The following is a 27,700-nucleotide window of genomic DNA, read 5'->3' on the forward strand; positions in this document are numbered from 1 at the left end:
TGTTATCAACAGCAGCCTTTTAAACTCACCTGAGCTAACAGGTATGTGAGCTGGTTACTCTGCTGCGCTTAAAATTTCTTTTTTGGTTTGCTACAATGCCTTTTCTGAAACGTTGTCTCCCTCTGCTGGAAAACTGACTTCTTTCATTTAATGCCTGCAGACTATAAAAGAGAAACCAACCCAAAAAGTTTGGTTGATTAGTCTGTGGCATTCTTTTAAACTGTTGCTTATGGCGGTCTCTGTGAGCTTCTCAGTGACATTCAGCCATCCAGGTATCCCGCCTGCAGTAGACGGAATGTGGCAATGGAACGCTGGCTGCGCGTGTCATAATAGGCTCTGAGCCTTTATATACCTGCGCACAGCAGCAGCCACCTTCAGTCTGCTGCTGGACAGCCAGCAGCAGCAGCAGCAGGAGAGGTAATTAATCAGCAACCCTCCTGCTAAGGGTAGACAGCTGCTCGTTCCACCCCCCCCCCGCCTTAATTGGTTCTCCTCCCTTCCAACGGTGTTGAGGCGGGTGGGAACAGCCGGGGGTTGAGGGTACTGTGCTAAAAGAGGTGGAGTTATGCAGATCTAAAACGCGTGGATTGCAGCAGCAGCAAGCCGAAAAGTGCAGGCATGTGAGGGATCTGAGGTTGACAGCATGTCTTCTTAACGGGAGTCCAGGTGGCCATCTCCACAAATGGACTTTTCAGAATCCTTGGGTGGCACCGTAGTCGGAAACCAATTCTGGTTATCGCTTCTCGGCCTTTTGGCTAAGATCAAGTGTAGTATCTGTTCTTATCAGTTTAATATCTGATACGTCCCCTATCTGGGGACCATATATTAAATGGATTTTTAGAACAGGGAGATGGAAAAAGAGCTTGCTCTGTCCACTCCACGCATTGACCTGGTATTGCAGTATCTCCAGGACCGGTGCACCCCTTCTTTAATGCAGTTTCTAAAATCAGAAAGAATTGAATTCAATGCTTTTTGTTCATTTTGCTTGTTTGTCGGATTTTGGGATGGACTCTTTGGCTTTGCTTTTCTTCTCCTCATTGGATTTTTCATGTTAAAAGTTGCAGAAGCCAGATGACAAGCTCATTTTGGTTCAACTTCAGCAACTGTGCATTGCATTGCCATGTAATGTAATGTAATGCAATGCTATCTATCTAGCTCTCCCTCTATACTTCCTTTTGGATAAACAGACATATTAGGCAAGCATTTTGGAGCTTTCACCTAAATAACTACAGGTGGTGAGATAAGCTGCACAATATAATTGACCTTTCAGTATATTGTTGCACACACACCATCTATTTAGCAAATGCCCTTGTTATCAACAGCAGCCTTTTAAACTCACCTGAGCTAACAGGTATGTGAGCTGGTTACTCTGCTGCGCTTAAAATTTCTTTTTTGGTTTGCTACAATGCCTTTTCTGAAACGTTGTCTCCCTCTGCTGGAACACTGACTTCTTTCATTTAATGCCTGCAGACTATAAAAGAGAAACCAACCCAAAAAGTTTGGTTGATTAGTCTGTGGCATTCTTTTAAACTGTTGCTTATGGCGGTCTCTGTGAGCTTCTCAGTGACATTCAGCCATCCAGGTATCCCGCCTGCAGTAGACGGAATGTGGCAATGGAACGCTGGCTGCGCGTGTCATAATAGGCTCTGAGCCTTTATATACCTGCGCACAGCAGCAGCCACCTTCAGTCTGCTGCTGGACAGCCAGCAGCAGCAGCAGCAGGAGAGGTAATTAATCAGCAACCCTCCTGCTAAGGGTAGACAGCTGCTCGTTCCACCCCCCCCCCGCCTTAATTGGTTCTCCTCCCTTCCAACGGTGTTGAGGCGGGTGGGAACAGCCGGGGGTTGAGGGTACTGTGCTAAAAGAGGTGGAGTTATGCAGATCTAAAACGCGTGGATTGCAGCAGCAGCAAGCCGAAAAGTGCAGGCATGTGAGGGATCTAGAGGTTGACAGCATGTCTTCTTAACGGGAGTCCAGGTGGCCATCTCCACAAATGGACTTTTCAGAATCCTTGGGTGGCACCGTAGTCGGAAACCAATTCTGATTATCGCTTCTCGGCCTTTTGGCTAAGATCAAGTGTAGTATCTGTTCTTATCAGTTTAATATCTGATACGTCCCCTATCTGGGGACCATATATTAAATGGATTTTTAGAACAGGGAGATGGAAAAAGAGCTTGCTCTGTCCACTCCACGCATTGACCTGGTATTGCAGTATCTCCAGGACCGGTGCACCCCTTCTTTAATGCAGTTTCTAAAATCAGAAAGAATTGAATTCAATGCTTTTTGTTCATTTTGCTTGTTTGTCGGATTTTGGGATGGACTCTTTGGCTTTGCTTTTCTTCTCCTCATTGGATTTTTCATGTTAAAAGTTGCAGAAGCCAGATGACAAGCTCATTTTGGTTCAACTTCAGCAACTGTGCATTGCATTGCCATGTAATGTAATGTAATGCAATGCTATCTATCTAGCTCTCCCTCTATACTTCCTTTTGGATAAACAGACATATTAGGCAAGCATTTTGGAGCTTTCACCTAAATAACTACAGGTGGTGAGATAAGCTGCACAATATAATTGACCTTTCAGTATATTGTTGCACACACACCATCTATTTAGCAAATGCCCTTGTTATCAACAGCAGCCTTTTAAACTCACCTGAGCTAACAGGTATGTGAGCTGGTTACTCTGCTGCGCTTAAAATTTCTTTTTTGGTTTGCTACAATGCCTTTTCTGAAACGTTGTCTCCCTCTGCTGGAACACTGACTTCTTTCATTTAATGCCTGCAGACTATAAAAGAGAAACCAACCCAAAAAGTTTGGTTGATTAGTCTGTGGCATTCTTTTAAACTGTTGCTTATGGCGGTCTCTGTGAGCTTCTCAGTGACATTCAGCCATCCAGGTATCCCGCCTGCAGTAGACGGAATGTGGCAATGGAACGCTGGCTGCGCGTGTCATAATAGGCCCTGAGCCTTTATATACCTGCGCACAGCAGCAGCCACCTTCAGTCTGCTGCTGGACAGCCAGCAGCAGCAGCAGCAGGAGAGGTAATTAATCAGCAACCCTCCTGCTAAGGGTAGACAGCTGCTCGTTCCACCCCCCCCCCCCCCCGCCTTAATTGGTTCTCCTCCCTTCCAACGGTGTTGAGGCGGGTGGGAACAGCCGGGGGTTGAGGGTACTGTGCTAAAAGAGGTGGAGTTATGCAGATCTAAAACGCGTGGATTGCAGCAGCAGCAAGCCGAAAAGTGCAGGCATGTGAGGGATCTAGAGGTTGACAGCATGTCTTCTTAACGGGAGTCCAGGTGGCCATCTCCACAAATGGACTTTTCAGAATCCTTGGGTGGCACCGTAGTCGGAAACCAATTCTGGTTATCGCTTCTCGGCCTTTTGGCTAAGATCAAGTGTAGTATCTGTTCTTATCAGTTTAATATCTGATACGTCCCCTATCTGGGGACCATATATTAAATGGATTTTTAGAACAGGGAGATGGAAAAAGAGCTTGCTCTGTCCACTCCACGCATTGACCTGGTATTGCAGTATCTCCAGGACCGGTGCACCCCTTCTTTAATGCAGTTTCTAAAATCAGAAAGAATTGAATTCAATGCTTTTTGTTCATTTTGCTTGTTTGTCGGATTTTGGGATGGACTCTTTGGCTTTGCTTTTCTTCTCCTCATTGGATTTTTCATGTTAAAAGTTGCAGAAGCCAGATGACAAGCTCATTTTGGTTCAACTTCAGCAACTGTGCATTGCATTGCCATGTAATGTAATGTAATGCAATGCTATCTATCTAGCTCTCCCTCTATACTTCCTTTTGGATAAACAGACATATTAGGCAAGCATTTTGGAGCTTTCACCTAAATAACTACAGGTGGTGAGATAAGCTGCACAATATAATTGACCTTTCAGTATATTGTTGCACACACACCATCTATTTAGCAAATGCCCTTGTTATCAACAGCAGCCTTTTAAACTCACCTGAGCTAACAGGTATGTGAGCTGGTTACTCTGCTGCGCTTAAAATTTCTTTTTTGGTTTGCTACAATGCCTTTTCTGAAACGTTGTCTCCCTCTGCTGGAACACTGACTTCTTTCATTTAATGCCTGCAGTCTATAAAAGAGAAACCAACCCAAAAAGTTTGGTTGATTAGTCTGTGGCATTCTTTTAAACTGTTGCTTATGGCGGTCTCTGTGAGCTTCTCAGTGACATTCAGCCATCCAGGTATCCCGCCTGCAGTAGACGGAATGTGGCAATGGAACGCTGGCTGCGCGTGTCATAATAGGCTCTGAGCCTTTATATACCTGCGCACAGCAGCAGCCACCTTCAGTCTGCTGCTGGACAGCCAGCAGCAGCAGCAGCAGGAGAGGTAATTAATCAGCAACCCTCCTGCTAAGGGTAGACAGCTGCTCGTTCCACCCCCCCCCCGCCTTAATTGGTTCTCCTCCCTTCCAACGGTGTTGAGGCGGGTGGGAACAGCCGGGGGTTGAGGGTACTGTGCTAAAAGAGGTGGAGTTATGCAGATCTAAAACGCGTGGATTGCAGCAGCAGCAAGCCGAAAAGTGCAGGCATGTGAGGGATCTAGAGGTTGACAGCATGTCTTCTTAACGGGAGTCCAGGTGGCCATCTCCACAAATGGACTTTTCAGAATCCTTGGGTGGCACCGTAGTCGGAAACCAATTCTGGTTATCGCTTCTCGGCCTTTTGGCTAAGATCAAGTGTAGTATCTGTTCTTATCAGTTTAATATCTGATACGTCCCCTATCTGGGGACCATATATTAAATAGATTTTTAGAACAGGGAGATGGAAAAAGAGCTTGCTCTGTCCACTCCACGCATTGACCTGGTATTGCAGTATCTCCAGGACCGGTGCACCCCTTCTTTAATGCAGTTTCTAAAATCAGAAAGAATTGAATTCAATGCTTTTTGTTCATTTTGCTTGTTTGTCGGATTTTGGGATGGACTCTTTGGCTTTGCTTTTCTTCTCCTCATTGGATTTTTCATGTTAAAAGTTGCAGAAGCCAGATGACAAGCTCATTTTGGTTCAACTTCAGCAACTGTGCATTGCATTGCCATGTAATGTAATGTAATGCAATGCTATCTATCTAGCTCTCCCTCTATACTTCCTTTTGGATAAACAGACATATTAGGCAAGCATTTTGGAGCTTTCACCTAAATAACTACAGGTGGTGAGATAAGCTGCACAATATAATTGACCTTTCAGTATATTGTTGCACACACACCATCTATTTAGCAAATGCCCTTGTTATCAACAGCAGCCTTTTAAACTCACCTGAGCTAACAGGTATGTGAGCTGGTTACTCTGCTGCGCTTAAAATTTCTTTTTTGGTTTGCTACAATGCCTTTTCTGAAACGTTGTCTCCCTCTGCTGGAACACTGACTTCTTTCATTTAATGCCTGCAGACTATAAAAGAGAAACCAACCCAAAAAGTTTGGTTGATTAGTCTGTGGCATTCTTTTAAACTGTTGCTTATGGCGGTCTCTGTGAGCTTCTCAGTGACATTCAGCCATCCAGGTATCCCGCCTGCAGTAGACGGAATGTGGCAATGGAACGCTGGCTGCGCGTGTCATAATAGGCTCTGAGCCTTTATATACCTGCGCACAGCAGCAGCCACCTTCAGTCTGCTGCTGGACAGCCAGCAGCAGCAGCAGGAGAGGTAATTAATCAGCAACCCTCCTGCTAAGGGTAGACAGCTGCTCGTTCCACCCCCCCCCCCCCCGCCTTAATTGGTTCTCCTCCCTTCCAACGGTGTTGAGGCGGGTGGGAACAGCCGGGGGTTGAGGGTACTGTGCTAAAAGAGGTGGAGTTATGCAGATCTAAAACGCGTGGATTGCAGCAGCAGCAAGCCGAAAAGTGCAGGCATGTGAGGGATCTAGAGGTTGACAGCATGTCTTCTTAACGGGAGTCCAGGTGGCCATCTCCACAAATGGACTTTTCAGAATCCTTGGGTGGCACCGTAGTCGGAAACCAATTCTGGTTATCGCTTCTCGGCCTTTTGGCTAAGATCAAGTGTAGTATCTGTTCTTATCAGTTTAATATCTGATACGTCCCCTATCTGGGGACCATATATTAAATGGATTTTTAGAACAGGGAGATGGAAAAAGAGCTTGCTCTGTCCACTCCACGCATTGACCTGGTATTGCAGTATCTCCAGGACCGGTGCACCCCTTCTTTAATGCAGTTTCTAAAATCAGAAAGAATTGAATTCAATGCTTTTTGTTCATTTTGCTTGTTTGTCGGATTTTGGGATGGACTCTTTGGCTTTGCTTTTCTTCTCCTCATTGGATTTTTCATGTTAAAAGTTGCAGAAGCCAGATGACAAGCTCATTTTGGTTCAACTTCAGCAACTGTGCATTGCATTGCCATGTAATGTAATGTAATGCAATGCTATCTATCTAGCTCTCCCTCTATACTTCCTTTTGGATAAACAGACATATTAGGCAAGCATTTTGGAGCTTTCACCTAAATAACTACAGGTGGTGAGATAAGCTACACAATATAATTGACCTTTCAGTATATTGTTGCACACACACCATCTATTTAGCAAATGCCCTTGTTATCAACAGCAGCCTTTTAAACTCACCTGAGCTAACAGGTATGTGAGCTGGTTACTCTGCTGCGCTTAAAATTTCTTTTTTGGTTTGCTACAATGCCTTTTCTGAAACGTTGTCTCCCTCTGCTGGAACACTGACTTCTTTCATTTAATGCCTGCAGACTATAAAAGAGAAACCAACCCAAAAAGTTTGGTTGATTAGTCTGTGGCATTCTTTTCAACTGTTGCTTATGGCGGTCTCTGTGAGCTTCTCAGTGACATTCAGCCATCCAGGTATCCCGCCTGCAGTAGACGGAATGTGGCAATGGAACGCTGGCTGCGCGTGTCATAATAGGCTCTGAGCCTTTATATACCTGCGCACAGCAGCAGCCACCTTCAGTCTGCTGCTGGACAGCCAGCAGCAGCAGGAGAGGTAATTAATCAGCAACCCTCCTGCTAAGGGTAGACAGCTGCTCGTTCCACCCCCACCCCCGCCTTAATTGGTTCTCCTCCCTTCCAACGGTGTTGAGGCGGGTGGGAACAGCCGGGGGTTGAGGGTACTGTGCTAAAAGAGGTGGAGTTATGCAGATCTAAAACGCGTGGATTGCAGCAGCAGCAAGCCGAAAAGTGCAGGCATGTGAGGGATCTAGAGGTTGACAGCATGTCTTCTTAACGGGAGTCCAGGTGGCCATCTCCACAAATGGACTTTTCAGAATCCTTGGGTGGCACCGTAGTCGGAAACCAATTCTGGTTATCGCTTCTCGGCCTTTTGGCTAAGATCAAGTGTAGTATCTGTTCTTATCAGTTTAATATCTGATACGTCCCCTATCTGGGGACCATATATTAAATGGATTTTTAGAACAGGGAGATGGAAAAAGAGCTTGCTCTGTCCACTCCACGCATTGACCTGGTATTGCAGTATCTCCAGGACCGGTGCACCCCTTCTTTAATGCAGTTTCTAAAATCAGAAAGAATTGAATTCAATGCTTTTTGTTCATTTTGCTTGTTTGTCGGATTTTGGGATGGACTCTTTGACTTTGCTTTTCTTCTCCTCATTGGATTTTTCATGTTAAAAGTTGCAGAAGCCAGATGACAAGCTCATTTTGGTTCAACTTCAGCAACTGTGCATTGCATTGCCATGTAATGTAATGTAATGCAATGCTATCTATCTAGCTCTCCCTCTATACTTCCTTTTGGATAAACAGACATATTAGGCAAGCATTTTGGAGCTTTCACCTAAATAACTACAGGTGGTGAGATAAGCTGCACAATATAATTGACCTTTCAGTATATTGTTGCACACACACCATCTATTTAGCAAATGCCCTTGTTATCAACAGCAGCCTTTTAAACTCACCTGAGCTAACAGGTATGTGAGCTGGTTACTCTGCTGCGCTTAAAATTTCTTTTTTGGTTTGCTACAATGCCTTTTCTGAAACGTTGTCTCCCTCTGCTGGAACACTGACTTCTTTCATTTAATGCCTGCAGACTATAAAAGAGAAACCAACCCAAAAAGTTTGGTTGATTAGTCTGTGGCATTCTTTTAAACTGTTGCTTATGGCGGTCTCTGTGAGCTTCTCAGTGACATTCAGCCATCCAGGTATCCCGCCTGCAGTAGACGGAATGTGGCAATGGAACGCTGGCTGCGTGTGTCATAATAGGCTCTGAGCCTTTATATACCTGCGCACAGCAGCAGCCACCTTCAGTCTGCTGCTGGACAGCCAGCAGCAGCAGCAGCAGGAGAGGTAATTAATCAGCAACCCTCCTGCTAAGGGTAGACAGCTGCTCGTTCCAGCCCCCCCCCCCGCCTTAATTGGTTCTCCTCCCTTCCAACGGTGTTGAGGCGGGTGGGAACAGCCGGGGGTTGAGGGTACTGTGCTAAAAGAGGTGGAGTTATGCAGATCTAAAACGCGTGGATTGCAGCAGCAGCAAGCCGAAAAGTGCAGGCATGTGAGGGATCTAGAGGTTGACAGCATGTCTTCTTAACGGGAGTCCAGGTGGCCATCTCCACAAATGGACTTTTCAGAATCCTTGGGTGGCACCGTAGTCGGAAACCAATTCTGGTTATCGCTTCTCGGCCTTTTGGCTAAGATCAAGTGTAGTATCTGTTCTTATCAGTTTAATATCTGATACGTCCCCTATCTGGGGACCATATATTAAATGGATTTTTAGAACAGGGAGATGGAAAAAGAGCTTGCTCTGTCCACTCCACGCATTGACCTGGTATTGCAGTATCTCCAGGACCGGTGCACCCCTTCTTTAATGCAGTTTCTAAAATCAGAAAGAATTGAATTCAATGCTTTTTGTTCATTTTGCTTGTTTGTCGGATTTTGGGATGGACTCTTTGGCTTTGCTTTTCTTCTCCTCATTGGATTTTTCATGTTAAAAGTTGCAGAAGCCAGATGACAAGCTCATTTTGGTTCAACTTCAGCAACTGTGCATTGCATTGCCATGTAATGTAATGTAATGCAATGCTATCTATCTAGCTCTCCCTCTATACTTCCTTTTGGATAAACAGACATATTAGGCAAGCATTTTGGAGCTTTCACCTAAATAACTACAGGTGGTGAGATAAGCTGCACAATATAATTGACCTTTCAGTATATTGTTGCACACACACCATCTATTTAGCAAATGCCCTTGTTATCAACAGCAGCCTTTTAAACTCACCTGAGCTAACAGGTATGTGAGCTGGTTACTCTGCTGCGCTTAAAATTTCTTTTTTGGTTTGCTACAATGCCTTTTCTGAAACGTTGTCTCCCTCTGCTGGAACACTGACTTCTTTCATTTAATGCCTGCAGACTATAAAAGAGAAACCAACCCAAAAGGTTTGGTTGATTAGTCTGTGGCATTCTTTTAAACTGTTGCTTATGGCGGTCTCTGTGAGCTTCTCAGTGACATTCAGCCATCCAGGTATCCCGCCTGCAGTAGACGGAATGTGGCAATGGAACGCTGGCTGCGCGTGTCATAATAGGCTCTGAGCCTTTATGTACCTGCGCACAGCAGCAGCCACCTTCAGTCTGCTGCTGGACAGCCAGCAGCAGCAGCAGCAGGAGAGGTAATTAATCAGCAACCCTCCTGCTAAGGGTAGACAGCTGCTCGTTCCACCCCCCCCCCCCCCCCGCCTTAATTGGTTCTCCTCCCTTCCAACGGTGTTGAGGCGGGTGGGAACAGCCGGGGGTTGAGGGTACTGTGCTAAAAGAGGTGGAGTTATGCAGATCTAAAACGCGTGGATTGCAGCAGCAGCAAGCCGAAAAGTGCAGGCATGTGAGGGATCTAGAGGTTGACAGCATGTCTTCTTAACGGGAGTCCAGGTGGCCATCTCCACAAATGGACTTTTCAGAATCCTTGGGTGGCACCGTAGTCGGAAACCAATTCTGGTTATCGCTTCTCGGCCTTTTGGCTAAGATCAAGTGTAGTATCTGTTCTTATCAGTTTAATATCTGATACGTCCCCTATCTGGGGACCATATATTAAATGGATTTTTAGAACAGGGAGATGGAAAAAGAGCTTGCTCTGTCCACTCCACGCATTGACCTGGTATTGCAGTATCTCCAGGACCGGTGCACCCCTTCTTTAATGCAGTTTCTAAAATCAGAAAGAATTGAATTCAATGGTTTTTGTTCATTTTGCTTGTTTGTCGGATTTTGGGATGGACTCTTTGGCTTTGCTTTTCTTCTCCTCATTGGATTTTTCATGCTAAAAGTTGCAGAAGCCAGATGACAAGCTCATTTTGGTTCAACTTCAGCAACTGTGCATTGCATTGCCATGTAATGTAATGTAATGCAATGCTATCTATCTAGCTCTCCCTCTATACTTCCTTTTGGATAAACAGACATATTAGGCAAGCATTTTGGAGCTTTCACCTAAATAACTACAGGTGGTGAGATAAGCTGCACAATATAATTGACCTTTCAGTATATTGTTGCACACACACCATCTATTTAGCAAATGCCCTTGTTATCAACAGCAGCCTTTTAAACTCACCTGAGCTAACAGGTATGTGAGCTGGTTACTCTGCTGCGCTTAAAATTTCTTTTTTGGTTTGCTACAATGCCTTTTCTGAAACGTTGTCTCCCTCTGCTGGAACACTGACTTCTTTCATTTAATGCCTGCAGACTATAAAAGAGAAACCAACCCAAAAAGTTTGGTTGATTAGTCTGTGGCATTCTTTTAAACTGTTGCTTATGGCGGTCTCTGTGAGCTTCTCAGTGACATTCAGCCATCCAGGTATCCCGCCTGCAGTAGACGGAATGTGGCAATGGAACGCTGGCTGCGCGTGTCATAATAGGCTCTGAGCCTTTATATACCTGCGCACAGCAGCAGCCACCTTCAGTCTGCTGCTGGACAGCCAGCAGCAGCAGCAGCAGGAGAGGTAATTAATCAGCAACCCTCCTGCTAAGGGTAGACAGCTGCTCGTTCCACCCCCCCCCCCCCGCCTTAATTGGTTCTCCTCCCTTCCAACGGTGTTGAGGCGGGTGGGAACAGCCGGGGGTTGAGGGTACTGTGCTAAAAGAGGTGGAGTTATGCAGATCTAAAACGCGTGGATTGCAGCAGCAGCAAGCCGAAAAGTGCAGGCATGTGAGGGATCTAGAGGTTGACAGCATGTCTTCTTAACGGGAGTCCAGGTGGCCATCTCCACAAATGGACTTTTCAGAATCCTTGGGTGGCACCGTAGTCGGAAACCAATTCTGGTTATCGCTTCTCGGCCTTTTGGCTAAGATCAAGTGTAGTATCTGTTCTTATCAGTTTAATATCTGATACGTCCCCTATCTGGGGACCATATATTAAATGGATTTTTAGAACAGGGAGATGGAAAAAGAGCTTGCTCTGTCCACTCCACGCATTGACCTGGTATTGCAGTATCTCCAGGACCGGTGCACCCCTTCTTTAATGCAGTTTCTAAAATCAGAAAGAATTGAATTCAATGCTTTTTGTTCATTTTGCTTGTTTGTCGGATTTTGGGATGGACTCTTTGGCTTTGCTTTTCTTCTCCTCATTGGATTTTTCATGTTAAAAGTTGCAGAAGCCAGATGACAAGCTCATTTTGGTTCAACTTCAGAAACTGTGCATTGCATTGCCATGTAATGTAATGTAATGCAATGCTATCTATCTAGCTCTCCCTCTATACTTCCTTTTGGATAAACAGACATATTAGGCAAGCATTTTGGAGCTTTCACCTAAATAACTACAGGTGGTGAGATAAGCTGCACAATATAATTGACCTTTCAGTATATTGTTGCACACACACCATCTATTTAGCAAATGCCCTTGTTATCAACAGCAGCCTTTTAAACTCACCTGAGCTAACAGGTATGTGAGCTGGTTACTCTGCTGCGCTTAAAATTTCTTTTTTGGTTTGCTACAATGCCTTTTCTGAAACGTTGTCTCCCTCTGCTGGAACACTGACTTCTTTCATTTAATGCCTGCAGACTATAAAAGAGAAACCAACCCAAAAAGTTTGGTTGATTAGTCTGTGGCATTCTTTTAAACTGTTGCTTATGGCAGTCTCTGTGAGCTTCTCAGTGACATTCAGCCATCCAGGTATCCCGCCTGCAGTAGACGGAATGTGGCAATGGAACGCTGGCTGCGCGTGTCATAATAGGCTCTGAGCCTTTATATACCTGCGCACAGCAGCAGCCACCTTCAGTCTGCTGCTGGACAGCCAGCAGCAGCAGCAGCAGGAGAGGTAATTAATCAGCAACCCTCCTGCTAAGGGTAGACAGCTGCTCGTTCCACCCCCCCCCGCCTTAATTGGTTCTCCTCCCTTCCAACGGTGTTGAGGCGGGTGGGAACAGCCGGGGGTTGAGGGTACTGTGCTAAAAGAGGTGGAGTTATGCAGATCTAAAACGCGTGGATTGCAGCAGCAGCAAGCCGAAAAGTGCAGGCATGTGAGGGATCTAGAGGTTGACAGCATGTCTTCTTAACGGGAGTCCAGGTGGCCATCTCCACAAATGGACTTTTCAGAATCCTTGGGTGGCACCGTAGTCGGAAACCAATTCTGGTTATCGCTTCTCGGCCTTTTGGCTAAGATCAAGTGTAGTATCTGTTCTTATCAGTTTAATATCTGATACGTCCCCTATCTGGGGACCATATATTAAATGGATTTTTAGAACAGGGAGATGGAAAAAGAGCTTGCTCTGTCCACTCCACGCATTGACCTGGTATTGCAGTATCTCCAGGACCGGTGCACCCCTTCTTTAATGCAGTTTCTAAAATCAGAAAGAATTGAATTCAATGCTTTTTGTTCATTTTGCTTGTTTGTCGGATTTTGGGATGGACTCTTTGGCTTTGCTTTTCTTCTCCTCATTGGATTTTTCATGTTAAAAGTTGCAGAAGCCAGATGACAAGCTCATTTTGGTTCAACTTCAGCAACTGTGCATTGCATTGCCATGTAATGTAATGTAATGCAATGCTATCTATCTAGCTCTCCCTCTATACTTCCTTTTGGATAAACAGACATATTAGGCAAGCATTTTGGAGCTTTCACCTAAATAACTACAGGTGGTGAGATAAGCTGCACAATATAATTGACCTTTCAGTATATTGTTGCACACACACCATCTATTTAGCAAATGCCCTTGTTATCAACAGCAGCCTTTTAAACTCACCTGAGCTAACAGGTATGTGAGCTGGTTACTCTGCTGCGCTTAAAATTTCTTTTTTGGTTTGCTACAATGCCTTTTCTGAAACGTTGTCTCCCTCTGCTGGAACACTGACTTCTTTCATTTAATGCCTGCAGACTATAAAAGAGAAACCAACCCAAAAAGTTTGGTTGATTAGTCTGTGGCATTCTTTTAAACTGTTGCTTATGGCGGTCTCTGTGAGCTTCTCAGTGACATTCAGCCATCCAGGTATCCCGCCTGCAGTAGACGGAATGTGGCAATGGAACGCTGGCTGCGCGTGTCATAATAGGCTCTGAGCCTTTATATACCTGCGCACAGCAGCAGCCACCTTCAGTCTGCTGCTGGACAGCCAGCAGCAGCAGCAGCAGGAGAGGTAATTAATCAGCAACCCTCCTGCTAAGGGTAGACAGCTGCTCGTTCCACCCCCCCCCCCGCCTTAATTGGTTCTCCTCCCTTCCAACGGTGTTGAGGCGGGTGGGAACAGCCGGGGGTTGAGGGTACTGTGCTAAAAGAGGTGGAGTTATGCAGATCTAAAACGCGTGGATTGCAGCAGCAGCAAGCCGAAAAGTGCAGGCATGTGAGGGATCTAGAGGTTGACAGCATGTCTTCTTAACGGGAGTCCAGGTGGCCATCTCCACAAATGGACTTTTCAGAATCCTTGGGTGGCACCGTAGTCGGAAACCAATTCTGGTTATCGCTTCTCGGCCTTTTGGCTAAGATCAAGTGTAGTATCTGTTCTTATCAGTTTAATATCTGATACGTCCCCTATCTGGGGACCATATATTAAATGGATTTTTAGAACAGGGAGATGGAAAAAGAGCTTGCTCTGTCCACTCCACGCATTGACCTGGTATTGCAGTATCTCCAGGACCGGTGCACCCCTTCTTTAATGCAGTTTCTAAAATCAGAAAGAATTGAATTCAATGCTTTTTGTTCATTTTGCTTGTTTGTCGGATTTTGGGATGGACTCTTTGGCTTTGCTTTTCTTCTCCTCATTGGATTTTTCATGTTAAAAGTTGCAGAAGCCAGATGACAAGCTCATTTTGGTTCAACTTCAGCAACTGTGCATTGCATTGCCATGTAATGTAATGTAATGCAATGCTATCTATCTAGCTCTCCCTCTATACTTCCTTTTGGATAAACAGACATATTAGGCAAGCATTTTGGAGCTTTCACCTAAATAACTACAGGTGGTGAGATAAGCTGCACAATATAATTGACCTTTCAGTATATTGTTGCACACACACCATCTATTTAGCAAATGCCCTTGTTATCAACAGCAGCCTTTTAAACTCACCTGAGCTAACAGGTATGTGAGCTGGTTACTCTGCTGCGCTTAAAATTTCTTTTTTGGTTTGCTACAATGCCTTTTCTGAAACGTTGTCTCCCTCTGCTGGAACACTGACTTCTTTCATTTAATGCCTGCAGACTATAAAAGAGAAACCAACCCAAAAAGTTTGGTTGATTAGTCTGTGGCATTCTTTTAAACTGTTGCTTATGGCGGTCTCTGTGAGCTTCTCAGTGACATTCAGCCATCCAGGTATCCCGCCTGCAGTAGACGGAATGTGGCAATGGAACGCTGGCTGCGCGTGTCATAATAGGCTCTGAGCCTTTATATACCTGCGCACAGCAGCAGCCACCTTCAGTCTGCTGCTGGACAGCCAGCAGCAGCAGCAGCAGGAGAGGTAATTAATCAGCAACCCTCCTGCTAAGGGTAGACAGCTGCTCGTTCCACCCCCCCCCCGCCTTAATTGGTTCTCCTCCCTTCCAACGGTGTTGAGGCGGGTGGGAACAGCCGGGGGTTGAGGGTACTGTGCTAAAAGAGGTGGAGTTATGCAGATCTAAAACGCGTGGATTGCAGCAGCAGCAAGCCGAAAAGTGCAGGCATGTGAGGGATCTAGAGGTTGACAGCATGTCTTCTTAACGGGAGTCCAGGTGGCCATCTCCACAAATGGACTTTTCAGAATCCTTGGGTGGCACCGTAGTCGGAAACCAATTCTGGTTATCGCTTCTCGGCCTTTTGGCTAAGATCAAGTGTAGTATCTGTTCTTATCAGTTTAATATCTGATACGTCCCCTATCTGGGGACCATATATTAAATGGATTTTTAGAAGAGGGAGATGGAAAAAGAGCTTGCTCTGTCCACTCCACGCATTGACCTGGTATTGCAGTATCTCCAGGACCGGTGCACCCCTTCTTTAATGCAGTTTCTAAAATCAGAAAGAATTGAATTCAATGCTTTTTGTTCATTTTGCTTGTTTGTCGGATTTTGGGATGGACTCTTTGGCTTTGCTTTTCTTCTCCTCATTGGATTTTTCATGTTAAAAGTTGCAGAAGCCAGATGACAAGCTCATTTTGGTTCAACTTCAGCAACTGTGCATTGCATTGCCATGTAATGTAATGTAATGCAATGCTATCTATCTAGCTCTCCCTCTATACTTCCTTTTGGATAAACAGACATATTAGGCAAGCATTTTGGAGCTTTCACCTAAATAACTACAGGTGGTGAGATAAGCTGCACAATATAATTGACCTTTCAGTATATTGTTGCACACACACCATCTATTTAGCAAATGCCCTTGTTATCAACAGCAGCCTTTTAAACTCACCTGAGCTAACAGGTATGTGAGCTGGTTACTCTGCTGCGCTTAAAATTTCTTTTTTGGTTTGCTACAATGCCTTTTCTGAAACGTTGTCTCCCTCTGCTGGAACACTGACTTCTTTCATTTAATGCCTGCAGACTATAAAAGAGAAACCAACCCAAAAAGTTTGGTTGATTAGTCTGTGGCATTCTTTTAAACTGTTGCTTATGGCGGTCTCTGTGAGCTTCTCAGTGACATTCAGCCATCCAGGTATCCCGCCTGCAGTAGACGGAATGTGGCAATGGAACGCTGGCTGCGCGTGTCATAATAGGCTCTGAGCCTTTATATACCTGCGCACAGCAGCAGCCACCTTCAGTCTGCTGCTGGACAGCCAGCAGCAGCAGCAGCAGGAGAGGTAATTAATCAGCAACCCTCCTGCTAAGGGTAGACAGCTGCTCGTTCCACCCCCCCCCCGCCTTAATTGGTTCTCCTCCCTTCCAACGGTGTTGAGGCGGGTGGGAACAGCCGGGGGTTGAGGGTACTGTGCTAAAAGAGGTGGAGTTATGCAGATCTAAAACGCGTGGATTGCAGCAGCAGCAAGCCGAAAAGTGCAGGCATGTGAGGGATCTAGAGGTTGACAGCATGTCTTCTTAACGGGAGTCCAGGTGGCCATCTCCACAAATGGACTTTTCAGAATCCTTGGGTGGCACCGTAGTCGGAAACCAATTCTGGTTATCGCTTCTCGGCCTTTTGGCTAAGATCAAGTGTAGTATCTGTTCTTATCAGTTTAATATCTGATACGTCCCCTATCTGGGGACCATATATTAAATGGATTTTTAGAACAGGGAGATGGAAAAAGAGCTTGCTCTGTCCACGCCACGCATTGACCTGGTATTGCAGTATCTCCAGGACCGGTGCACCCCTTCTTTAATGCAGTTTCTAAAATCAGAAAGAATTGAATTCAATGCTTTTTGTTCATTTTGCTTGTTTGTCGGATTTTGGGATGGACTCTTTGGCTTTGCTTTTCTTCTCCTCATTGGATTTTTCATGTTAAAAGTTGCAGAAGCCAGATGACAAGCTCATTTTGGTTCAACTTCAGCAACTGTGCATTGCATTGCCATGTAATGTAATGTAATGCAATGCTATCTATCTAGCTCTCCCTCTATACTTCCTTTTGGATAAACAGACATATTAGGCAAGCATTTTGGAGCTTTCACCTAAATAACTACAGGTGGTGAGATAAGCTGCACAATATAATTGACCTTTCAGTATATTGTTGCACACACACCATCTATTTAGCAAATGCCCTTGTTATCAACAGCAGCCTTTTAAACTCACCTGAGCTAACAGGTATGTGAGCTGGTTACTCTGCTGCGCTTAAAATTTCTTTTTTGGTTTGCTACAATGCCTTTTCTGAAACGTTGTCTCCCTCTGCTGGAACACTGACTTCTTTCATTTAATGCCTGCAGACTATAAAAGAGAAACCAACCCAAAAAGTTTGGTTGATTAGTCTGTGGCATTCTTTTAAACTGTTGCTTATGGCGGTCTCTGTGAGCTTCTCAGTGACATTCAGCCATCCAGGTATCCCGCCTGCAGTAGACGGAATGTGGCAATGGAACGCTGGCTGCGCGTGTCATAATAGGCTCTGAGCCTTTATATACCTGCGCACAGCAGCAGCCACCTTCAGTCTGCTGCTGGACAGCCAGCAGCAGCAGCAGCAGGAGAGGTAATTAATCAGCAACCCTCCTGCTAAGGGTAGACAGCTGCTCGTTCCACCCCCCCCCCCGCCTTAATTGGTTCTCCTCCCTTCCAACGGTGTTGAGGCGGGTGGGAACAGCCGGGGGTTGAGCGTACTGTGCTAAAAGAGGTGGAGTTATGCAGATCTAAAACGCGTGGATTGCAGCAGCAGCAAGCCGAAAAGTGCAGGCATGTGAGGGATCTAGAGGTTGACAGCATGTCTTCTTAACGGGAGTCCAGGTGGCCATCTCCACAAATGGACTTTTCAGAATCCTTGGGTGGCACCGTAGTCGGAAACCAATTCTGGTTATCGCTTCTCGGCCTTTTGGCTAAGATCAAGTGTAGTATCTGTTCTTATCAGTTTAATATCTGATACGTCCCCTATCTGGGGACCATATATTAAATGGATTTTTAGAACAGGGAGATGGAAAAAGAGCTTGCTCTGTCCACTCCACGCATTGACCTGGTATTGCAGTATCTCCAGGACCGGTGCACCCCTTCTTTAATGCAGTTTCTAAAATCAGAAAGAATTGAATTCAATGCTTTTTGTTCATTTTGCTTGTTTGTCGGATTTTGGGATGGACTCTTTGGCTTTGCTTTTCTTCTCCTCATTGGATTTTTCATGTTAAAAGTTGCAGAAGCCAGATGACAAGCTCATTTTGGTTCAACTTCAGCAACTGTGCATTGCATTGCCATGTAATGTAATGTAATGCAATGCTATCTATCTAGCTCTCCCTCTATACTTCCTTTTGGATAAACAGACATATTAGGCAAGCATTTTGGAGCTTTCACCTAAATAACTACAGGTGGTGAGATAAGCTGCACAATATAATTGACCTTTCAGTATATTGTTGCACACACACCATCTATTTAGCAAATGCCCTTGTTATCAACAGCAGCCTTTTAAACTCACCTGAGCTAACAGGTATGTGAGCTGGTTACTCTGCTGCGCTTAAAATTTCTTTTTTGGTTTGCTACAATGCCTTTTCTGAAACGTTGTCTCCCTCTGCTGGAACACTGACTTCTTTCATTTAATGCCTGCAGACTATAAAAGAGAAACCAACCCAAAAAGTTTGGTTGATTAGTCTGTGGCATTCTTTTAAACTGTTGCTTATGGCGGTCTCTGTGAGCTTCTCAGTGACATTCAGCCATCCAGGTATCCCGCCTGCAGTAGACGGAATGTGGCAATGGAACGCTGGCTGCGCGTGTCATAATAGGCTCTGAGCCTTTATATACCTGCGCACAGCAGCAGCCACCTTCAATCTGCTGCTGGACAGCCAGCAGCAGCAGCAGCAGGAGAGGTAATTAATCAGCAACCCTCCTGCTAAGGGTAGACAGCTGCTCGTTCCACCCCCCCCCCCGCCTTAATTGGTTCTCCTCCCTTCCAACGGTGTTGAGGCGGGTGGGAACAGCCGGGGGTTGAGGGTACTGTGCTAAAAGAGGTGGAGTTATGCAGATCTAAAACGCATGGATTGCAGCAGCAGCAAGCCGAAAAGTGCAGGCATGTGAGGGATCTAGAGGTTGACAGCATGTCTTCTTAACGGGAGTCCAGGTGGCCATCTCCACAAATGGACTTTTCAGAATCCTTGGGTGGCACCGTAGTCGGAAACCAATTCTGGTTATCGCTTCTCGGCCTTTTGGCTAAGATCAAGTGTAGTATCTGTTCTTATCAGTTTAATATCTGATACGTCCCCTATCTGGGGACCATATATTAAATGGATTTTTAGAACAGGGAGATGGAAAAAGAGCTTGCTCTGTCCACTCCACGCATTGACCTGGTATTGCAGTATCTCCAGGACCGGTGCACCCCTTCTTTAATGCAGTTTCTAAAATCAGAAAGAATTGAATTCAATGCTTTTTGTTCATTTTGCTTGTTTGTCGGATTTTGGGATGGACTCTTTGGCTTTGCTTTTCTTCTCCTCATTGGATTTTTCATGTTAAAAGTTGCAGAAGCCAGATGACAAGCTCATTTTGGTTCAACTTCAGCAACTGTGCATTGCATTGCCATGTAATGTAATGTAATGCAATGCTATCTATCTAGCTCTCCCTCTATACTTCCTTTTGGATAAACAGACATATTAGGCAAGCATTTTGGAGCTTTCACCTAAATAACTACAGGTGGTGAGATAAGCTGCACAATATAATTGACCTTTCAGTATATTGTTGCACACACACCATCTATTTAGCAAATGCCCTTGTTATCAACAGCAGCCTTTTAAACTCACCTGAGCTAACAGGTATGTGAGCTGGTTACTCTGCTGCGCTTAAAATTTCTTTTTTGGTTTGCTACAATGCCTTTTCTGAAACGTTGTCTCCCTCTGCTGGAACACTGACTTCTTTCATTTAATGCCTGCAGACTATAAAAGAGAAACCAACCCAAAAAGTTTGGTTGATTAGTCTGTGGCATTCTTTTAAACTGTTGCTTATGGCGGTCTCTGTGAGCTTCTCAGTGACATTCAGCCATCCAGGTATCCCGCCTGCAGTAGACGGAATGTGGCAATGGAACGCTGGCTGCGCGTGTCATAATAGGCTCTGAGCCTTTATATACCTGCACACAGCAGCAGCCACCTTCAGTCTGCTGCTGGACAGCCAGCAGCAGCAGCAGCAGGAGAGGTAATTAATCAGCAACCCTCCTGCTAAGGGTAGACAGCTGCTCGTTCCACCCCCCCCCCGCCTTAATTGGTTCTCCTCCCTTCCAACGGTGTTGAGGCGGGTGGGAACAGCCGGGGGTTGAGGGTACTGTGCTAAAAGAGGTGGAGTTATGCAGATCTAAAACGCGTGGATTGCAGCAGCAGCAAGCCGAAAAGTGCAGGCATGTGAGGGATCTAGAGGTTGACAGCATGTCTTCTTAACGGGAGTCCAGGTGGCCATCTCCACAAATGGACTTTTCAGAATCCTTGGGTGGCACCGTAGTCGGAAACCAATTCTGGTTATCGCTTCTCGGCCTTTTGGCTAAGATCAAGTGTAGTATCTGTTCTTATCAGTTTAATATCTGATACGTCCCCTATCTGGGGACCATATATTAAATGGATTTTTAGAACAGGGAGATGGAAAAAGAGCTTGCTCTGTCCACTCCACGCATTGACCTGGTATTGCAGTATCTCCAGGACCGGTGCACCCCTTCTTTAATGCAGTTTCTAAAATCAGAAAGAATTGAATTCAATGCTTTTTGTTAATTTTGCTTGTTTGTCGGATTTTGGGATGGACTCTTTGGCTTTGCTTTTCTTCTCCTCATTGGATTTTTCATGTTAAAAGTTGCAGAAGCCAGATGACAAGCTCATTTTGGTTCAACTTCAGCAACTGTGCATTGCATTGCCATGTAATGTAATGTAATGCAATGCTATCTATCTAGCTCTCCCTCTATACTTCCTTTTGGATAAACAGACATATTAGGCAAGCATTTTGGAGCTTTCACCTAAATAACTACAGGTGGTGAGATAAGCTGCACAATATAATTGACCTTTCAGTATATTGTTGCACACACACCATCTATTTAGCAAATGCCCTTGTTATCAACAGCAGCCTTTTAAACTCACCTGAGCTAACAGGTATGTGAGCTGGTTACTCTGCTGCGCTTAAAATTTCTTTTTTGGTTTGCTACAATGCCTTTTCTGAAACGTTGTCTCCCTCTGCTGGAACACTGACTTCTTTCATTTAATGCCTGCAGACTATAAAAGAGAAACCAACCCAAAAAGTTTGGTTGATTAGTCTGTGGCATTCTTTTAAACTGTTGCTTATGGCGGTCTCTGTGAGCTTCTCAGTGACATTCAGCCATCCAGGTATCCCGCCTGCAGTAGACGGAATGTGGCAATGGAACGCTGGCTGCGCGTGTCATAATAGGCTCTGAGCCTTTATATACCTGCGCACAGCAGCAGCCACCTTCAGTCTGCTGCTGGACAGCCAGCAGCAGCAGCAGCAGGAGAGGTAATTAATCAGCAACCCTCCTGCTAAATGTAGACAGCTGCTCGTTCCACCCCCCCCGCCTTAATTGGTTCTCCTCCCTTCCAACGGTGTTGAGGCGGGTGGGAACAGCCGGGGGTTGAGGGTACTGTGCTAAAAGAGGTGGAGTTATGCAGATCTAAAACGCGTGGATTGCAGCAGCAGCAAGCCGAAAAGTGCAGGCATGTGAGGGATCTAGAGGTTGACAGCATGTCTTCTTAACGGGAGTCCAGGTGGCCATCTCCACAAATGGACTTTTCAGAATCCTTGGGTTGCACCGTAGTCGGAAACCAATTCTGGTTATCGCTTCTCGGCCTTTTGGCTAAGATCAAGTGTAGTATCTGTTCTTATCAGTTTAATATCTGATACGTCCCCTATCTGGGGACCATATATTAAATGGATTTTTAGAACAGGGAGATGGAAAAAGAGCTTGCTCTGTCCACTCCACGCATTGACCTGGTATTGCAGTATCTCCAGGACCGGTGCACCCCTTCTTTAATGCAGTTTCTAAAATCAGAAAGAATTGAATTCAATGCTTTTTGTTCATTTTGCTTGTTTGTCGGATTTTGGGATGGACTCTTTGGCTTTGCTTTTCTTCTCCTCATTGGATTTTTCATGTTAAAAGTTGCAGAATCCAGATGACAAGCTCATTTTGGTTCAACTTCAGCAACTGTGCATTGCATTGCCATGTAATGTAATGTAATGCAATGCTATCTATCTAGCTCTCCCTCTATACTTCCTTTTGGATAAACAGACATATTAGGCAAGCATTTTGGAGCTTTCACCTAAATAACTACAGGTGGTGAGATAAGCTGCACAATATAATTGACCTTTCAGTATATTGTTGCACACACACCATCTATTTAGCAAATGCCCTTGTTATCAACAGCAGCCTTTTAAACTCACCTGAGCTAACAGGTATGTGAGCTGGTTACTCTGCTGCGCTTAAAATTTCTTTTTTGGTTTGCTACAATGCCTTTTCTGAAATGTTGTCTCCCTCTGCTGGAACACTGACTTCTTTCATTTAATGCCTGCAGACTATAAAAGAGAAACCAACCCAAAAAGTTTGGTTGATTAGTCTGTGGCATTCTTTTAAACTGTTGTTTATGGCGGTCTCTGTGAGCTTCTCAGTGACATTCAGCCATCCAGGTATCCCGCCTGCAGTAGACGGAATGTGGCAATGGAACGCTGGCTGCGCGTGTCATAATAGGCTCTGAGCCTTTATATACCTGCGCACAGCAGCAGCCACCTTCAGTCTGCTGCTGGACAGCCAGCAGCAGCAGCAGCAGGAGAGGTAATTAATCAGCAACCCTCCTGCTAAGGGTAGACAGCTGCTCGTTCCACCCCCCCCCGCCTTAATTGGTTCTCCTCCCTTCCAACGGTGTTGAGGCGGGTGGGAACAGCCGGGGGTTGAGGGTACTGTGCTAAAAGAGGTGGAGTTATGCAGATCTAAAACGCGTGGATTGCAGCAGCAGCAAGCCGAAAAGTGCAGGCATGTGAGGGATCTAGAGGTTGACAGCATGTCTTCTTAACGGGAGTCCAGGTGGCCATCTCCACAAATGGACTTTTCAGAATCCTTGGGTTGCACCGTAGTCGGAAACCAATTCTGGTTATCGCTTCTCGGCCTTTTGGCTAAGATCAAGTGTAGTATCTGTTCTTATCAGTTTAATATCTGATACGTCCCCTATCTGGGGACCATATATTAAATGGATTTTTAGAACAGGGAGATGGAAAAAGAGCTTGCTCTGTCCACTCCACGCATTGACCTGGTATTGCAGTATCTCCAGGACCGGTGCACCCCTTCTTTAATGCAGTTTCTAAAATCAGAAAGAATTGAATTCAATGCTTTTTGTTCATTTTGCTTGTTTGTCGGATTTTGGGATGGACTCTTTGGCTTTGCTTTTCTTCTCCTCATTGGATTTTTCATGTTAAAAGTTGCAGAAGCCAGATGACAAGCTCATTTTGGTTCAACTTCAGCAACTGTGCATTGCATTGCCATGTAATGTAATGTAATGCAATGCTATCTATCTAGCTCTCCCTCTATACTTCCTTTTGGATAAACAGACATATTAGGCAAGCATTTTGGAGCTTTCACCTAAATAACTACAGGTGGTGAGATAAGCTGCACAATATAATTGACCTTTCAGTATATTGTTGCACACACACCATATATTTAGCAAATGCCCTTGTTATCAACAGCAGCCTTTTAAACTCACCTGAGCTAACAGGTATGTGAGCTGGTTACTCTGCTGCGCTTAAAATTTCTTTTTTGGTTTGCTACAATGCCTTTTCTGAAACGTTGTCTCCCTCTGCTGGAACACTGACTTCTTTCATTTAATGCCTGCAGACTATAAAAGATAAACCAACCCAAAAAGTTTGGTTGATTAGTCTGTGGCATTCTTTTAAACTGTTGCTTTTGGCGGTCTCTGTGAGCTTCTCAGTGACATTCAGCCATCCAGGTATCCCGCCTGCAGTAGACGGAATGTGGCAATGGAACGCTGGCTGCGCGTGTCATAATAGGCTCTGAGCCTTTATATACCTGCGCACAGCAGCAGCCACCTTCAGTCTGCTGCTGGACAGCCAGCAGCAGCAGCAGGAGAGGTAATTAATCAGCAACCCTCCTGCTAAGGGTAGACAGCTGCTCGTTCCACCCCCCCCCGCCTTAATTGGTTCTCCTCCCTTCCAACGGTGTTGAGGCGGGTGGGAACAGCCGGGGGTTGAGGGTACTGTGCTAAAAGAGGTGGAGTTATGCAGATCTAAAACGCGTGGATTGCAGAAGCAGCAAGCCGAAAAGTGCAGGCATGTGAGGGATCTAGAGGTTGACAGCATGTCTTCTTAACGGGAGTCCAGGTGGCCATCTCCACAAATGGACTTTTCAGAATCCTTGGGTGGCACCGTAGTCGGAAACCAATTCTGGTTATCGCTTCTCGGCCTTTTGGCTAAGATCAAGTGTAGTATCTGTTCTTATCAGTTTAATATCTGATACGTCCCCTATCTGGGGACCATATATTAAATGGATTTTTAGAACAGGGAGATGGAAAAAGAGCTTGCTCTGTCCACTCCACGCATTGACCTGGTATTGCAGTATCTCCAGGACCGGTGCACCCCTTCTTTAATGCAGTTTCTAAAATCAGAAAGAATTGAATTCAATGCTTTTTGTTCATTTTGCTTGTTTGTCGGATTTTGGGATGGACTCTTTGGCTTTGCTTTTCTTCTCCTCATTGGATTTTTCATGTTAAAAGTTGCAGAAGCCAGATGACAAGCTCATTTTGGTTCAACTTCAGCAACTGTGCATTGCATTGCCATGTAATGTAATGTAATGCAATGCTATCTATCTAGCTCTCCCTCTATACTTCCTTTTGGATAAACAGACATATTAGGCAAGCATTTTGAAACTTTCACCTAAATAACTACAGGTGGTGAGATAAGCTGCACAATATAATTGACCTTTCAGTATATTGTTGCACACACACCATCTATTTAGCAAATGCCCTTGTTATCAACAGCAGCCTTTTAAACTCACCTGAGCTAACAGGTATGTGAGCTGGTTACTCTGCTGCGCTTAAAATTTCTTTTTTGGTTTGCTACAATGCCTTTTCTGAAACGTTGTCTCCCTCTGCTGGAACACTGACTTCTTTCATTTAATGCCTGCAGACTATAAAAGAGAAACCAACCCAAAAAGTTTGGTTGATTAGTCTGTGGCATTCTTTTAAACTGTTGCTTATGGCGGTCTCTGTGAGCTTCTCAGTGACATTCAGCCATCCAGGTATCCCGCCTGCAGTAGACGGAATGTGGCAATGGAACGCTGGCTGCGCATGTCATAATAGGCTCTGAGCCTTTATATACCTGCGCACAGCAGCAGCCACCTTCAGTCTGCTGCTGGACAGCCAGCAGCAGCAGCAGCAGGAGAGGTAATTAATCAGCAACCCTCCTGCTAAGGGTAGACAGCTGCTCGTTCCACCCCCCCCCGCCTTAATTGGTTCTCCTCCCTTCCAACGGTGTTGAGGCGGGTGGGAACAGCCGGGGGTTGAGGGTACTGTGCTAAAAGAGGTGGAGTTATGCACATCTAAAACGCGTGGATTGCAGAAGCAGCAAGCCGAAAAGTGCAGGCATGTGAGGGATCTAGAGGTTGACAGCATGTCTTCTTAACGGGAGTCCAGGTGGCCATCTCCACAAATGGACTTTTCAGAATCCTTGGGTGGCACCGTAGTCGGAAACCAATTCTGGTTATCGCTTCTCGGCCTTTTGGCTAAGATCAAGTGTAGTATCTGTTCTTATCAGTTTAATATCTGATACGTCCCCTATCTGGGGACCATATATTAAATGGATTTTTAGAACAGGGAGATGGAAAAAGAGCTTGCTCTGTCCACTCCACGCATTGACCTGGTATTGCAGTATCTCCAGGACCGGTGCACCCCTTCTTTAATGCAGTTTCTAAAATCAGAAAGAATTGAATTCAATGCTTTTTGTTCATTTTGCTTGTTTGTCGGATTTTGGGATGGACTCTTTGGCTTTGCTTTTCTTCTCCTCATTGGATTTTTCATGTTAAAAGTTGCAGAAGCCAGATGACAAGCTCATTTTGGTTCAACTTCAGCAACTGTGCATTGCATTGCCATGTAATGTAATGTAATGCAATGCTATCTATCTAGCTCTCCCTCTATACTTCCTTTTGGATAAACAGACATATTAGGCAAGCATTTTGGAGCTTTCACCTAAATAACTACAGGTGGTGAGATAAGCTGCACAATATAATTGACCTTTCAGTATATTGTTGCACACACACCATCTATTTAGCAAATGCCCTTGTTATCAACAGCAGACTTTTAAACTCACCTGAGCTAACAGGTATGTGAGCTGGTTACTCTGCTGCGCTTAAAATTTCTTTTTTGGTTTGCTACAATGCCTTTTCTGAAACGTTGTCTCCCTCTGCTGGAACACTGACTTCTTTCATTTAATGCCTGCAGACTATAAAAGAGAAACCAACCCAAAAAGTTTGGTTGATTAGTCTGTGGCATTCTTTTAAACTGTTGCTTATGGCGGTCTCTGTGAGCTTCTCAGTGACATTCAGCCATCCAGGTATCCCGCCTGCAGTAGACGGAATGTGGCAATGGAACGCTGGCTGCGCGTGTCATAATAGGCTCTGAGCCTTTATATACCTGCGCACAGCAGCAGCCACCTTCAGTCTGCTGCTGGACAGCCAGCAGCAGCAGCAGCAGGAGAGGTAATTAATCAGCAACCCTCCTGCTAAGGGTAGACAGCTGCTCGTTCCACCCCCCCCCCCCGCCTTAATTGGTTCTCCTCCCTTCCAACGGTGTTGAGGCGGGTGGGAACAGCCGGGGGTTGAGGGTACTGTGCTAAAAGAGGTGGAGTTATGCAGATCTAAAACGCGTGGATTGCAGCAGCAGCAAGCCGAAAAGTGCAGGCATGTGAGGGATCTAGAGGTTGACAGCATGTCTTCTTAACGGGAGTCCAGGTGGCCATCTCCACAAATGGACTTTTCAGAATCCTTGGGTGGCACCGTAGTCGGAAACCAATTCTGGTTATCGCTTCTCGGCCTTTTGGCTAAGATCAAGTGTAGTATCTGTTCTTATCAGTTTAATATCTGATACGTCCCCTATCTGGGGACCATATATTAAATGGATTTTTAGAACAGGGAGATGGAAAAAGAGCTTGCTCTGTCCACTCCACGCATTGACCTGGTATTGCAGTATCTCCAGGACCGGTGCACCCCTTCTTTAATGCAGTTTCTAAAATCAGAAAGAATTGAATTCAATGCTTTTTGTTCATTTTGCTTGTTTGTCGGATTTTGGGATGGACTCTTTGGCTTTGCTTTTCTTCTCCTCATTGGATTTTTCATGTTAAAAGTTGCAGAAGCCAGATGACAAGCTCATTTTGGTTCAACTTCAGCAACTGTGCATTGCATTGCCATGTAATGTAATGTAATGCAATGCTATCTATCTAGCTCTCCCTCTATACTTCCTTTTGGATAAACAGACATATTAGGCAAGCATTTTGGAGCTTTCACCTAAATAACTACAGGTGGTGAGATAAGCTGCACAATATAATTGACCTTTCAGTATATTGTTGCACACACACCATCTATTTAGCAAATGCCCTTGTTATCAACAGCAGCCTTTTAAACTCACCTGAGCTAACAGGTATGTGAGCTGGTTACTCTGCTGCGCTTAAAATTTCTTTTTTGGTTTGCTACAATGCCTTTTCTGAAACGTTGTCTCCCTCTGCTGGAACACTGACTTCTTTCATTTAATGCCTGCAGAC

The 27,700-nt window shown here is 45.1% G+C and overlaps 21 non-coding genes across 21 annotated transcripts; all 21 read left to right on the forward strand.

Moving 5' to 3' along the window:
* Positions 1–735: 735 nt before the first annotated feature.
* LOC141199904 (U2 spliceosomal RNA) lies at positions 736–926 on the forward strand. Its single transcript, XR_012271645.1, has one exon. It is a non-coding gene; the product is annotated as a U2 spliceosomal RNA (small nuclear RNA).
* Positions 927–2,046: 1,120 nt separating this feature from the next.
* On the forward strand, positions 2,047–2,237 carry LOC141199905 (U2 spliceosomal RNA). The gene has a single exon (XR_012271646.1). It is a non-coding gene; the product is annotated as a U2 spliceosomal RNA (small nuclear RNA).
* A 1,125-nt stretch (positions 2,238–3,362) lies between these two features.
* Positions 3,363–3,553, forward strand: LOC141199906 (U2 spliceosomal RNA). The gene has a single exon (XR_012271647.1). It is a non-coding gene; the product is annotated as a U2 spliceosomal RNA (small nuclear RNA).
* A 1,120-nt stretch (positions 3,554–4,673) lies between these two features.
* Positions 4,674–4,864, forward strand: LOC141201293 (U2 spliceosomal RNA). The gene has a single exon (XR_012272858.1). It is a non-coding gene; the product is annotated as a U2 spliceosomal RNA (small nuclear RNA).
* A 1,121-nt stretch (positions 4,865–5,985) lies between these two features.
* On the forward strand, positions 5,986–6,176 carry LOC141199907 (U2 spliceosomal RNA). The gene has a single exon (XR_012271648.1). It is a non-coding gene; the product is annotated as a U2 spliceosomal RNA (small nuclear RNA).
* Positions 6,177–7,291: 1,115 nt separating this feature from the next.
* LOC141199908 (U2 spliceosomal RNA) lies at positions 7,292–7,482 on the forward strand. Its single transcript, XR_012271649.1, has one exon. It is a non-coding gene; the product is annotated as a U2 spliceosomal RNA (small nuclear RNA).
* A 1,122-nt stretch (positions 7,483–8,604) lies between these two features.
* LOC141199909 (U2 spliceosomal RNA) lies at positions 8,605–8,795 on the forward strand. The gene has a single exon (XR_012271650.1). It is a non-coding gene; the product is annotated as a U2 spliceosomal RNA (small nuclear RNA).
* Positions 8,796–9,921: 1,126 nt separating this feature from the next.
* On the forward strand, positions 9,922–10,112 carry LOC141199911 (U2 spliceosomal RNA). Its single transcript, XR_012271652.1, has one exon. It is a non-coding gene; the product is annotated as a U2 spliceosomal RNA (small nuclear RNA).
* A 1,123-nt stretch (positions 10,113–11,235) lies between these two features.
* On the forward strand, positions 11,236–11,426 carry LOC141199912 (U2 spliceosomal RNA). The gene has a single exon (XR_012271653.1). It is a non-coding gene; the product is annotated as a U2 spliceosomal RNA (small nuclear RNA).
* Positions 11,427–12,545: 1,119 nt separating this feature from the next.
* On the forward strand, positions 12,546–12,736 carry LOC141199913 (U2 spliceosomal RNA). The gene has a single exon (XR_012271654.1). It is a non-coding gene; the product is annotated as a U2 spliceosomal RNA (small nuclear RNA).
* A 1,121-nt stretch (positions 12,737–13,857) lies between these two features.
* Positions 13,858–14,048, forward strand: LOC141199914 (U2 spliceosomal RNA). Its single transcript, XR_012271655.1, has one exon. It is a non-coding gene; the product is annotated as a U2 spliceosomal RNA (small nuclear RNA).
* Positions 14,049–15,168: 1,120 nt separating this feature from the next.
* Positions 15,169–15,359, forward strand: LOC141200264 (U2 spliceosomal RNA). The gene has a single exon (XR_012271989.1). It is a non-coding gene; the product is annotated as a U2 spliceosomal RNA (small nuclear RNA).
* Positions 15,360–16,479: 1,120 nt separating this feature from the next.
* On the forward strand, positions 16,480–16,670 carry LOC141200511 (U2 spliceosomal RNA). Its single transcript, XR_012272231.1, has one exon. It is a non-coding gene; the product is annotated as a U2 spliceosomal RNA (small nuclear RNA).
* Positions 16,671–17,791: 1,121 nt separating this feature from the next.
* Positions 17,792–17,982, forward strand: LOC141199915 (U2 spliceosomal RNA). The gene has a single exon (XR_012271656.1). It is a non-coding gene; the product is annotated as a U2 spliceosomal RNA (small nuclear RNA).
* Positions 17,983–19,103: 1,121 nt separating this feature from the next.
* Positions 19,104–19,294, forward strand: LOC141199916 (U2 spliceosomal RNA). Its single transcript, XR_012271657.1, has one exon. It is a non-coding gene; the product is annotated as a U2 spliceosomal RNA (small nuclear RNA).
* Positions 19,295–20,414: 1,120 nt separating this feature from the next.
* Positions 20,415–20,605, forward strand: LOC141199917 (U2 spliceosomal RNA). The gene has a single exon (XR_012271658.1). It is a non-coding gene; the product is annotated as a U2 spliceosomal RNA (small nuclear RNA).
* A 1,118-nt stretch (positions 20,606–21,723) lies between these two features.
* LOC141199920 (U2 spliceosomal RNA) lies at positions 21,724–21,914 on the forward strand. The gene has a single exon (XR_012271659.1). It is a non-coding gene; the product is annotated as a U2 spliceosomal RNA (small nuclear RNA).
* A 1,119-nt stretch (positions 21,915–23,033) lies between these two features.
* Positions 23,034–23,224, forward strand: LOC141199921 (U2 spliceosomal RNA). Its single transcript, XR_012271660.1, has one exon. It is a non-coding gene; the product is annotated as a U2 spliceosomal RNA (small nuclear RNA).
* A 1,116-nt stretch (positions 23,225–24,340) lies between these two features.
* On the forward strand, positions 24,341–24,531 carry LOC141199922 (U2 spliceosomal RNA). Its single transcript, XR_012271661.1, has one exon. It is a non-coding gene; the product is annotated as a U2 spliceosomal RNA (small nuclear RNA).
* Positions 24,532–25,650: 1,119 nt separating this feature from the next.
* On the forward strand, positions 25,651–25,841 carry LOC141199924 (U2 spliceosomal RNA). Its single transcript, XR_012271663.1, has one exon. It is a non-coding gene; the product is annotated as a U2 spliceosomal RNA (small nuclear RNA).
* Positions 25,842–26,963: 1,122 nt separating this feature from the next.
* Positions 26,964–27,154, forward strand: LOC141199925 (U2 spliceosomal RNA). Its single transcript, XR_012271664.1, has one exon. It is a non-coding gene; the product is annotated as a U2 spliceosomal RNA (small nuclear RNA).
* Positions 27,155–27,700: the final 546 nt, after the last annotated feature.

The sequence above is a fragment of the Phyllobates terribilis genome, unplaced genomic scaffold (genome assembly GCF_046119375.1).
Source record: "Phyllobates terribilis strain yellow unplaced genomic scaffold, ASM4611937v1 Scaffold_108__1_contigs__length_5656254, whole genome shotgun sequence".
Taxonomy (NCBI): domain Eukaryota; kingdom Metazoa; phylum Chordata; class Amphibia; order Anura; family Dendrobatidae; genus Phyllobates; species Phyllobates terribilis.